Source organism: Camelus bactrianus, chromosome 1 (assembly GCF_048773025.1).
Source record: "Camelus bactrianus isolate YW-2024 breed Bactrian camel chromosome 1, ASM4877302v1, whole genome shotgun sequence".
NCBI classification, from domain to species: domain Eukaryota; kingdom Metazoa; phylum Chordata; class Mammalia; order Artiodactyla; family Camelidae; genus Camelus; species Camelus bactrianus.
This window is the reverse complement of record NC_133539.1, coordinates 84,918,804-84,931,333: the sequence shown is the minus strand read 5'-3', so window position 1 is coordinate 84,931,333 and position 12,530 is coordinate 84,918,804. Positions and strand designations below refer to the sequence as shown.

The following is a 12,530-nucleotide window of genomic DNA, read 5'->3' as shown; positions in this document are numbered from 1 at the left end:
TTGAACAGGATTCACTGTGGTGTTGAGGGCCAAGATAAAATTCAGACCTATGGCATTATTAGCTCACTGGCAAAAAAAAATGTATCTGAAAGAATGTAAAGGAAAATAAGAAAAAAAATAAAGAATATTAAATTTATATTTTAATTTTCATTAAGAGAGAGAATTACAGGAACCAAAACTTCCCCTTATTCTTCTCTTTCTCAAGACTTTTGCTGAAAATCAAGGTCAAGACTTAAAACACTTGAAGGCCGTGAAATACTCTTTTCTGTGTTTTTTACATTGACATATGCTGTACTAAGTCTTTAGGACCACATTTTAATTAAACACGTTAAACAATGTCTTGCAGTGTCCAAAACATTGTATTGGGTGACAATGGGACTTGAATGTGACACAGTCCCTGACCTCAAGGTTTACAGCATTGTGGAAAAAATAAAACATAAAGACAAGTAGCGTTGTATGCATTTTAAAAGAGATACAGAAAATTATGATGATAAGTGCCACAATCAGAATGTGGTAAGTCAATTATGTAAATCCAGTGGACCTTAGTAAAACATAAGAGGTAAAGTTATTTTCAAATGTTTCAGAGATATTTATTTCTTTGGACTTTGAAAAGTAGCTTTTCTATGACTGGCAGTGTCACACACTGGGTATTTTATTTTTAATGTTGTGGTGCTTTCCAACAAAATACTTTACATGTATTTGTTTACTATGCATTCTATTTTTATCTTTTCCAAGCTTTACTCTTTGATTTTCCAAATTGCATTAATAAAGCTATAGTTCTTTATACCTAAATCAATGCAAAATTCATATTTTAGAAACCATTACGCATCTAATAATTCATTAGAAATGGAGATTAAAAAGAAGAACATGCTTTCAGGAGAGATGAGAATAAGTCATAAGTAAATCTATTATGATAGTGAAAAATTTCGTTCAACATTGTCATTAAAGCATGGTATTTCTGTATGAAACTAAAATCAATTAACAAAAAGCAGCAAACTGAATATGACTCATTTTTAGCAAACTTTTTGAATTCATTTCTTTAATCTGAAGTGCAAATATCAAATCAAAATAAAAAATTCTTGACTTCCGTCTAACCCTTGTTCTGTTAGGCTGGGCTGAGATACCTTAGAACATTCAGCACTTCTCATGGATATTATAGTTCAATTTAGTCCTATTACTGAGTTATATTGAATTAATAAGAATCTGCCAGAATTCTGGTTCCAGCCATGATGAACTAACAGGCTATAGGCTTACCTTACCTCCAAAAATGGACACGCAGACAACATACATCAAAGAAGTGTTTTTAAATATTAAAAAAATTACAGAAGGCTTTCAGCTCAAAGGACACAGTACAACTTTTTTAGGTCATCCTACATCATAGTTCATCCAACACCAACCACCTCCACTCTGCCGCCCAAATTCAACCTAAAGAGATCAAAGTCATATACCTGAGTGGCACTGGTGGGTAATTTGGTGCAATGTCTGCCCTGGCCTCCAAAATTAGCCACCTGAGTATTTATCCAAAAAAAAATGATGATGACATTATCAAGGCAACTGGTGAGTAGAAGGATCTAACAATTACAGTGAAACTGACCATTCAGAACACAAAGATCCAGATTGAGATGGTACCTTCTTCCTCTTCCTAGATCATCAAAGCTCTCAAAGAACTACTCAGAGACAGAAAGAAGCAAACAAACAGACAACAACAACAAACCTTTATACATGTTGGAAATATCACTTTTGATGAGATTTGTCAATATTACCAACAGATACATCATTGTCTTTCAGCCAGAAAGCTCTCTGGAGCCATCAAAGAGATCCTGAGGACTGTCCAGTTTGTGGACTGCAATCTTGATGGTCACTACCCTCACAACATCACAGATGGCATCCACCATGGCGTGGCAGAATGCCCAGATAATTAAGAACTACAAAGGAAATATTTAAATATTTCAATAAAGGGTCATTTGACATCCTAAACAAACGAAAACTATAGGCAGTATCTGACTATAATCCTTGTGGGAATAAACAAAGGAAGAAAGACACATGATCTCCTCTGCCTGTTGATGGCACATGCTGACTTGTAGTTCAAGGATGAAAATCCCTAGCAGAGCATAGCCGTATCCCTGGGGTGAGGATCCAAGAAGTAGAATTAAAGGAGACTGAGGCACCTAAAGATCAGAAGTTGAGTTCTGAATAGGAGGGAGGCAGTTAGAAAAAGATCTTCAGAAATCTGCAGAGGCAAGCCTTTGAGTCTTTACTAAATACCAATGTGTGAATGTTGTAAGATCAACTCCATAGGGCACTATCACATACTACTGGAAATATCCTGTACTAAACATATTTAAAATGTGTATTTACTGTGCGCCTTATGAAAGAATAGGCTATGGAATCTTAATATAACATAAATATTTACCCATCAGTCATCACGTAAGTGCAAAGAAGATAGGTCACATTAACATTTAGTGTCCAGATCTCACTGGTTTGGTAGCACTCAGCTTTAGAACTTCTCCTGTCACTAGAATTCAGAGGAAAGTCTACCAAACTTGGTAGGGGATCAATGTCATTATAACTCCATTATTTCTCTTATTTTTCTCTTCCAGTGGCACATACAAACCTAGTTTTTCTTTCTTATTTCAGCCAAAAAGAAATATTTATCATTCCTATCAACTAATGTAAATAAGTATTGGAGTAATCCATCAACCCACCTATTCTGTTGATGCTGAGGCTCTAAATCACAGTTCAGATTAAACTGAAGCACTCTCCTATAAGGAGTTTGAAAAGAAATGATTCCTCATTCAAGACAATGGAGAGAGGCAGACATGAAAAGAAGCACTGAAATTGAAATCGATAGGAATTGTCATAGGATTATGTACAGGTAATGTAGGCCACAAAAGAGAGCTCTCAGTTTCTCCAGAGGAGCCTAACAAAGCTTTACAAAAGATGTGCCATTTCCACTCTCTTGGAAAATGGTCGTTTTTTTTCCTTCAAGTAGGTAAGTGAGGAGACATAAATGTTATTACACGAAAAACAACAGCGTGGGTGAAGATATTTATAAAACAAAATAGAAACAAAAAGTCTTGTATATTTGGTAAGTTAAAAAAAAAAAAAGCTCATGTGACTGTATTTAATCCACAAGGGAGCCTGGGGAAGAAGAGAGCCAGAATTAAGAGAGTTGAGTGAAGCCTGTAGCTAGGAGTGAATTAGATGATTTAGGCTTCAATACTGTGTTAAGCAGTTTGGACCTTACTTTAGGAGGAGCTTTGCTCCCTTAAATGTCTCGAAACTGCATGAAGTGTTCAAATAAGTTTTCCCAAAACAGAGAAAGGGAGTCTGCTCTATATTATAATTTATGGGTACATTCAGAAGTATTGAATCTCAGGGGATAAGGATGAATATGATCCCGTAATTTAATCTGAGTTTTCAGAAGCCCATACTGGGAGGGATTGCTCCTATGTTCTCCTTGTACTGGGTGTCACACTTCTACACAGAAGCTCCTCTTCTCACACCAATTAAAAATCTGGTAAATTAATGCCTTAAAAATTGCCCTACCTAGAGCCAGGAAGCCTGCAAACAAATGGATACTCTGTTGATTCTGATGGCCTTCTCTGTACCTGGAGGTACAAAATGTATAGGGGGTGAACTTAGTCAGCCCTGTCCTGGTTTGTGGCATATTCATTTAAACTCAGTCCAAGACTATGAATGTTTTTATTATATGTTTGTACATACGTGGCAAAAGCAGACTGTCACTGACAAAACTAAGACAAAATCTTCCTATAGATTTGTAAGTCAGGAAACTTGGTTGTTAACTATGTTATATTTAGGATACAACTACATTAAAATCCTTATTATGTCCATGCATTGTGTCAAAGACTGTGGTGATAAAAAAGTTTATACTACATACAGGAGGATGGATTTTCCAGAGGGGTTAAGTGGCCAAATCAAGGGATCCCAGGGGTGCTTCTAAAAGTGCTTATCTGTGAGTCCCACTTAGACATACTGAATCAGAAACTTTGGCATTCTGACTTCGCATGTTTGGTATTCTCCCTAAGTAATTTTTGTGCATATTATAATTTGAGAGCCTTAGTAGAATAAGTAAGAGAGGAGTATATTACAAAGATAAAGTTTATCTCGTATTCATCCTCTATTATTATTATTTATTATTTTTGAGAGAAAAAAACAAAACACTAAGAGAATGGTCAGCAAAGGAGGCATCATATCTGTTTAGAATTCAGGAAGTAGGATCACTTCATGGAACAAATAGGGCTGTGGTAAGATTTTGAGCACAAAGTGCATCCCAGGTAGAGGAAACACATGCAGAGACATGTTCTTATGGAAGCATGGAAGTGATCACATGAAGATTAATATAACAAATTAACTAAAGTGTAAGGTGAGGAGTATAATAAGAGGAAAAGTAAATAGTGGATTACTTGGGGCAATGATGTGCTCACGTTTGAATGACAAATGTATTCGTTTTCTCTCGATCCTAAGACAGATTATTACAAACTTGCCAACTTGGCTTAACACAAATGTATTTCTGGAGGTCAGAAGTCCACATTGTGTGGTCAGAATAGAATTCTTTCTGGCAGCTCCAAAAGAGAATATGTTCCCTTGCCTTTTCCAGCATCTAGAGGCTTCCTGCATTCCTTTGCTCCTGGCCTCCTTCCAGCAATGGCATCACTCCAACCTCTGTTTCCATTGTCACATCTTCTCCAGCTCTGGCTCTCTTGCTTTGCTCTTCCACATATAAGGACCCTTGTGATTTCATTGTGCCTTTTGAGATAATGCAAGGAAAACCTCCCCATCTCAAGATTCTTGATCACATCTGTGAAGACACTCTTGCCGTATGAGGCAGCATATTAACAGGTTCTGCAGATTCTGGTGAACATCTTGGTGGGGCAGGGGTGGTATTATTCTGCCTACCACATCAAACTTTGAATTAACAGTATTTTTTGGTAGTATGGGATCCTGTAGGTTTCTGTGCAGAAAAGACATCAAAACATTGGGTCTATGTTATTTGATTTTTTTTAAAAGAATAAAACTTTGGTTCAAATATTTAACTTAGATTACTTTTTAAGCAAACTCTAGGTACACATTGTTCTTGATGAAAATTAATGTATTGTATTATCTGAAGATCCTGTTTTTCTATGCTACGTGTATTTTGTAGGTCAGATATATCAAAAACTGTAATATTAAAATAAAAAGTAAAACTTCAGTATGGGGTTGTTGTGAGTTTCAGTATGTAATTTAGTGACAAATATGATGGTTCTTTGATGAAATAATGTTAAAATATAAGTAGGGTATTGTATGACCATATAAGTTATGATTGGGGCCAGTTTAATTTTTTCTGGGGTTACATATGTATGAGAAAATGGGTGTTAGCATTTTTATGAGGTCACAAAATGTCAGCTGTTGAATAATGACTCTAAATAAATATCCTATCCACAGAATTTTAATCCTCCTCCTGTTCTACTTTGAAGGAACAGCTTTGGTAATGGATAGGTACTTTACTACCTACCATTTCATTGCAGGGCTTGCTTTAAAAATACACTTTAACATTTAACAGCCAGTTTATATTTTCATCCATTTTATATTAAAAAATAAATTATCTCCTTACTACCTCGTTAGCATAAATCCCATATATGGTTGTTATAATAGTGTGATAAATGAAATATAATATGATCTACACATACCAGACAGGGTAATACTTAACATAGTAGGACTGCTGTATCACGTGTTCATGTAATCAGAGCATTTTTTATATTATGTATTGAAAATCCTATTTTATCGCATGGTGTGCTGGGAGATGGTGTCAAAATGATTGGGTAGAGAAAAACAAGGATTGAGTTCTATGGATATAGAAATTCAAGAAGATAGGTTTTCTCTACAAGAGCTAACTTAGATACAGTATAAGGAACTAACTACTGAGGAACTATTTTAGAAAGACCCTCACCTCCTAATTATACAGCCTGGGCTGAACTGACTGATAATTACATTTGGACTGATAACAGAAGGACATGGCATAGCAGCAAACGAAGGGGACTAAAAAATGTGTAAGAATTATGGTGAGAAAAAGATCTAAGCTAATTACCAAAAGAAAGAACAAGATTTACCTTACCTGACGACCTTGTCTCTTCATATATTTTTTGCCCATTGCTTTAAAGCATCAGTATTTTTTCCAGTTTTATTGAGATATAATTGAAATATAATGATATATTGTATTAGTTTTAAGTGTACAACATGATGATTTAAGTATACATTGCAAAATGATTACCACAATAAGTTTACTTAACATCCATCACCTCACAGAGTCACAAAATTATTTTCTTAAGATGAGAGCTTTTAAGATCTAGTCTATTAACAACTTGCAAATATATTGTTAACTTTAATCACCATGCTATATATTACATCCCCAGACTTATTTATCTTATACTTGGAAGTTTGTACTTTTTGACCACCTTGACTAATTTCCCCCACCTACCATCCCCTGCTTCCGGCAACCACCAGTCTGTTCTATTTGATTTTTTTTTTTTTTTGCATTCCACATATAAATGAGCTCATACAGTACGTATCTTTCTCTGTCTGACTGTATAGCAGTCTTGGTGAATCAAGATGGAGGAATGTTATTTGCTAATAACTGCTGAAGATTTCTATTTAGGGGAATGAAAAGGATGATGCTTTAAGCCTGAAAGAGAATGCAAGGAGAAGACAAGTTTTTTATAGCAAAAATACATTTGATTTTGAATATATTGAGTATGAACTGTTCCCTAAACACACATGATATATGTTCAGCCCAGCCTGAAATAAAGGTTTGAAACTCAAATAAGTAGGAGCCACCATTCAGAAGTGTTGCCTAAACATGCTATCTGAAATTGTGGGAGTAGAGTAATCCAAGAAGAGAGCTCAGGGAGAAAATTAGACAAGTCCTAGCGCATAATCTGAAAGAATTAAATTCTTAAGATTGACAGGATAAAGAAGAGTCTGGTGTGAGGATTGAGAAGGTGCAATTAGAACTGTAGATCAAGAGAAAAAGAATGAAATCAGGAGAGCCAAAAGCAGAGAGGCTTTTGGAAGGAAGAACTGAAAACAGACCTCTAGTGAATTCCACAAGGTGATGAGAGCAGGATACAGATTTCAAGGGATAAGGAATCAGAAGATGGTAAGGAAATGGATGTAAATCAATCTCGTAAACATTTTAACAATCAAAGGAATAAAAAGACAATAGGATAGCTCATGGGGATGTCGCAGACTAGGGAAAACGTCTTCAGAATGAAAAAGGCATGAACATGTTTCAAAATCAGTAAGAAGTTAGTTGAGAGGAAAAGATAATTAAATTGTCCCAATTGTTTGAGACTCCCTCAAGCCATTTACACATATAAGTCTATCCTCACAATGATCTGTAATGTGAATAACATTATCCCTATGGTAAAGCACAGAGAATGGAGGCTCAGAAAATTTATATAACTTGTTGAAGATCTATATGACAAGTGACAGAACCAGGAATCACCTGTCTCTCTGAATCCAGAACCAGTGTTCTTTTCATTCCTTCATCTTGATTCACCAAGACTGATGTTATACGGTCATACAGAGAAAGTCACATACTGTATGATCTCACTTATAGGTGGAATTTAAAAAATAAAAGTGAACTCAAAGATAAAGAGAACAGACTAGTGGTTGCCAGAAGCGGGGGATGGTAGGTGGGGAAAACTGGTTAAGGTGGTCAAAAGGTACAAACTTCCAATTACAAGATAAATTAGTTCTGGAGATGTAACATGTAGCATGGTAACTAAAGTTAACAATATATTTGAAAGTTGCCAATAACAATAACAGTAATTAGCTAATAACATACCTCTTTTCTCAATAAAGACTTCATCAGTTCTTGCTATTTCTTAGCTTTGAGCTCATTTCTCCCCTTCTAGTCTAAAATAAATAAATAAATAAATAAACAGAAACCTCAGTTAAAAAGATTTAGGCAACCACAAAGGGACATTTTTATTCCCTGCTAGGATAACAGAGCCCAACAACAAGAACAAAGACCCTTCTCCTTGCAAGGACTCAGCAAATGAAAAGCCATGGACTCTATAGACTATAGCCCTATCAACTTTCTTTTCCCTCCATGAAAGTGTTCCCCTTCCCTTGCTGTTTAGGGACATGGCACGTGGCCCACTGTGGTTGCAGACCCCAAATTACAGTTCTCCACTGCTCCCGAATAAACCCATCTTTGCTGGAGAAATATCTGGCAGTATTTTTTTTCAAGTCAACAAGTCAATCATGCTGTTCTTCAGAAAAAGACTGAGCTATTCTGCTTGCTCAAAAGGCCTTAGAATTTCCGAAATAGAACTCGTTAGTGAGACATTGAATGTAAACGTCTTCTATGTCTGATTTTGGCCGTCTTGTGTGCACAAATCTACCCAGACATCCTATGTCCCAGTTATACAGAAATAATGTCTGTTCCCCAACAAATCCATCTATTTTTTTTTTAACAACTCAATTCCCTTTCTCATGCTTTTACCACTACTTGCAATGCTCACTCTTGCCTTTCATTCTCCAGCTACTATAATATAAATTGGCTCCCAGATGTCATTCAGGGAATTGCTCAGCCTTCATGAAATACCCAGTTATCATTAGTTTATATTTTTAAAGTAGTCAATAGGCATATTGGTGATTTAACTCATTTGTATTTTTTAATTTCAACGTATGTAGTACTTTATATAATTATTTGTGATTCTCCTACTTGACCATAAAGTCAGATGTTTTATTACACTCCGTCCCTCAATAAACTGTGCAATGCTGGCACATCATAAACATTGAAGAAATGTATCATGAAGTGATATAAAATTAGAAAAAAAAGCAGTAGACCTAATTATAAAATTTAGTTGAAATAAATACAACTCTCTTATAATTCAGGAAAGACACACACATGGAGCTGTGAGGGAGGAGGGGAACGTCTGCCTAGGGAGACAGACAACTTAGATAATACTTGGGAATCAATGAGGTGACATATGGCACAACATGATTGCCCTCAACAAGTCTATATCTGTGTTACCCTTCTAATATTAAAAAGGTAAGTCAGTGAGGCTCTCTATCAAAGCTGTGCAAAAGTTGTTATAATATGAACACAGATTCTAATTCATTTTGTATGTTTCAATTGTGAAAAAATCTAATTATCAATGTTTATATATCTTTAAATGATATACAAAAAATGGTAGCTACTTTTTTGGAAGGTGTGGCTATGGATGTTTATAATAGCTTAAAATTTCACCTCGACTTAAAAAAGAAATATCAATATATAGAACTGAAGTGCTTTAGCTCCAGTGTGCATGGTTTTTAGAAGCTGAGTTCATAAAACCCTTTTTAGAATTTGAGAGATTAAAAGATATTTCACACATTTGTTCTATTAAAATAATAACAGGATACTACTGATAGTCTATTTCATTTCAACATAAATAATCAAGTCTTTAAGATATTAGTTTCCCCAGATAAAAATTGGTTAAGATGAATAAATAATAAGGGTTTTTTTTGTTGAACTCTGTCATCATTTTACTCTTCATTAACTCTCCTAATTCTCTTATTTCCTTCATTTTCAAAACACTAATAAGAGAGGCTAGCCTCCATTTTCCTACAGGTATATTATTCCCTATCCTCTTAAAATATAAATCTTCCCAATTTGAGACTGACAAGAATCCTGAGACTTAACCTGTTCTGTAAAAGAGAAAAGTGTGCTTGGTCCCTGGGTATCAGCAACATTACTTTTGCTCCTTCTGATCTTCCTGTGTCTTCTGGTCTTCCTGTGTCTCCTGGTCATTTGTCTATTAAGCTCACAGGTGGACTCATAGACTGGCATCAGGCCTTCTGATTATGTTCCAATTATCTATTTCCTTTTTTTTTTTTTTTTGTCGGTACAATGAGCCCATAATGTTTGATTAGAGTTTGGCAACACTTATGTTAGATGGAAGATTAAAATAAGGGTACCAGTCATAAACTTACAAGTCCCTACTTATTTGTGGTGACCATTATTTGACTACTTTTTCAGACTCTATCTCTCCCTCTTCCTTTGTCTCACTTATGTTTTGCAAGGGCAAGTGGGTACAGGCAAGTCTAATTAGTTGCAGCATTGGGGTTTCTCTACTCTCCAAACTTTTCCAAAATCCAATTTGCAAGCCTAAGCTTTTGAATAGATACTGTGGGGTTTTTATTTAGGTAATGTCTGCTAGAAATACCCCTTTTCTTAATTATCCAACCTAATGGGAAGGGATCATAGCTGGGTTTTGTCTCTGTTGTATCTTATGAGTTGCTCCACCCTCCCCAGTTGAGCAATGTACTTTTCATTTCCATTATGGGTCTGAGCTCCCTCCAGTACTCAAAGACTTTCTGTAGGTGCTCAGCCTCATCATGTCAATGGCACATTAAGGTCAGATACTGAATTCTTCTTGCCTCAGCAGCTCCCTTTTAGGGAGCCTGAGGAAGAGTTAACTTAGCAAAGGTCGTGAAAGCCTGTAAATAGAAGTCAGGGCATTTACCACCTTGATATGTCCCCATTTGCCCTACATGTCAGGGATGTCATCCCTTCAGTATTCTGTTTCCTTCTTTGGGAAGGTGGACAGCTATTTCTTCTTACTGTATCTTTTTCCAACTTAATACCTAGAGGATTATGGTGTTAGAGTATTGAGGGTGTTTGCTCTTAGTTCTGCTTGGGCAAGCTTGGAGTCAAATATGCACTTAAATCAGCCACTGCTCACCCTGCACTGAATGATACACCAGCTGGGACTAGGGATCCCCTTCCCATACTCTTGCAATCATTCTTTCTCTTTTAAGCATACATCAACACGCTTTCTGTTGTCTCCTGGTAAGTGTTCAGAAAGCTGACTTGCACATCTCCGGAGTTCTCACTTTGCCAAATCCCTGGTTTAAAGTGCTTAGGTATTCAGACAAATCTATTAGTCATCAAATAAATTTGGAAAACATCTCATACACAGTATCCCCCTTTGGAGATTTACAGTGCACATTAGCATTATAAATCCTCACAACAAAACTGTGTTAGGGAATTCTGCTGAACTTTGTTTAGCACAGCCTTTCTCAAAGTTATTTAACCCTAAAATCTTTTGTTTTCTGAGTAATATCTCATAAAGCTAAGGTTCTGTGGAACAAATTCTAAGAAATGATGCTTTCTATTAGTAACCTGGGAGGCTCATTTTAGGGGAAAGAAAAACTTGGAACACATGGGAATAATTAAGACTAAAGAAGAGCAACAGCACAAGCTGGAAAAATTCGTATATGCCTAATTCTTCTGTCCTTTCCGTTTTTATGGGGGGGGGGGGTGTTGTCCGTGCTACTGCCCAGGAGATGTCAGAATGATCAGAAAAGACACATTGGTAACCATGAGGTCTCAAATAGCAGTTTCTTTACTTTCCCAAGCCCAGATTGGGGTTATTATAAATAAAATAGACATTTTAAAGTTTGTTTTTAATTTAAAATTTTTTTGTATTTTTTAATACACAATATCTAGTTTACTTTTGAAATTCTTGCTATCCTTAAACACAGCATAAATATTGAATCTGTAAAATGTTGTAATGCTGTCAGAGATTATTTTGTCTTTTATTACAAGTATTTTTTAGAACAGTTTAAAATTCACAGCAAAATTGAGGCGGAGTACAGAGATTTCTCATGTTTCCCTTGCCCCCATACATGCATTGCCCACCTGATTATCAACATTCCTCACTACAGTGGTACATTTGTTACAATTGATGAATCTACACTGACAGACCGTAATTACCCAAAGTTCACAGTTTACATTATGCTTCACTCTTGGTGTTGTACATTGTATGGGTTTGGACAAATGCATAATTGACACAAATCCATCATTATAGTATCATATAGAACATTTTCACTGCCCTGGAAATATCCTGTGCTCTGTCTGTTCACCCCCTCCCACACCCCCTGTTTTGTCTTTTTAATAGAAAAAAAGTTAAAAAAAGAAAAAAAAAGTTGACCTGATCCCATTTTTATCCCATATAGTACTGCCGTAGTTGCTCATCAATAAAGCATATTTTATTAATCAAATTACAACATGAAAGTATAAAATGCATGAGTTAGGCTTTAACATTCCAAGAAAAAAAGCAAGCAATTTATCACTTTTAATATAATAAATTATATGCTTTCTGAACTCCCTTATCTCAAATAATTTAATTACTCGTATTGAGTTTCTAAGCAATTGATCTGTGGCCTTCTGATTTTATCCCGTTATGTCATCCTAAACAGCTCACATTACAGGCTTATCCTCCCAGGTGATGCCTATCAGATTCATCTCCTTATGGAACGATCCATTATAATGAAGTAATGCTATCTTTTCACCTCCAACCCATGAGGACTTTTTGCTTTATGAACTCTCCTTTGAAGCTAACACCATCATTTTCTTTTCAGCTTTTTTTTTCCCCTTCTGATCAAATTTTAAACTTCATTTAAGGCAGCAAAAAAGGACTAAGCTATTTGCATTTTAATTCCAATTTTCATTATTAAATAGTTACTGTTTCAAA

At 35.6% G+C, this 12,530-nt stretch overlaps 1 pseudogene; it reads left to right on the top strand.

Moving 5' to 3' along the window:
- Positions 1–372: 372 nt before the first annotated feature.
- LOC105066729 (large ribosomal subunit protein uL11-like) lies at positions 373–1,922 on the top strand (annotated as a pseudogene).
- Positions 1,923–12,530: the final 10,608 nt, after the last annotated feature.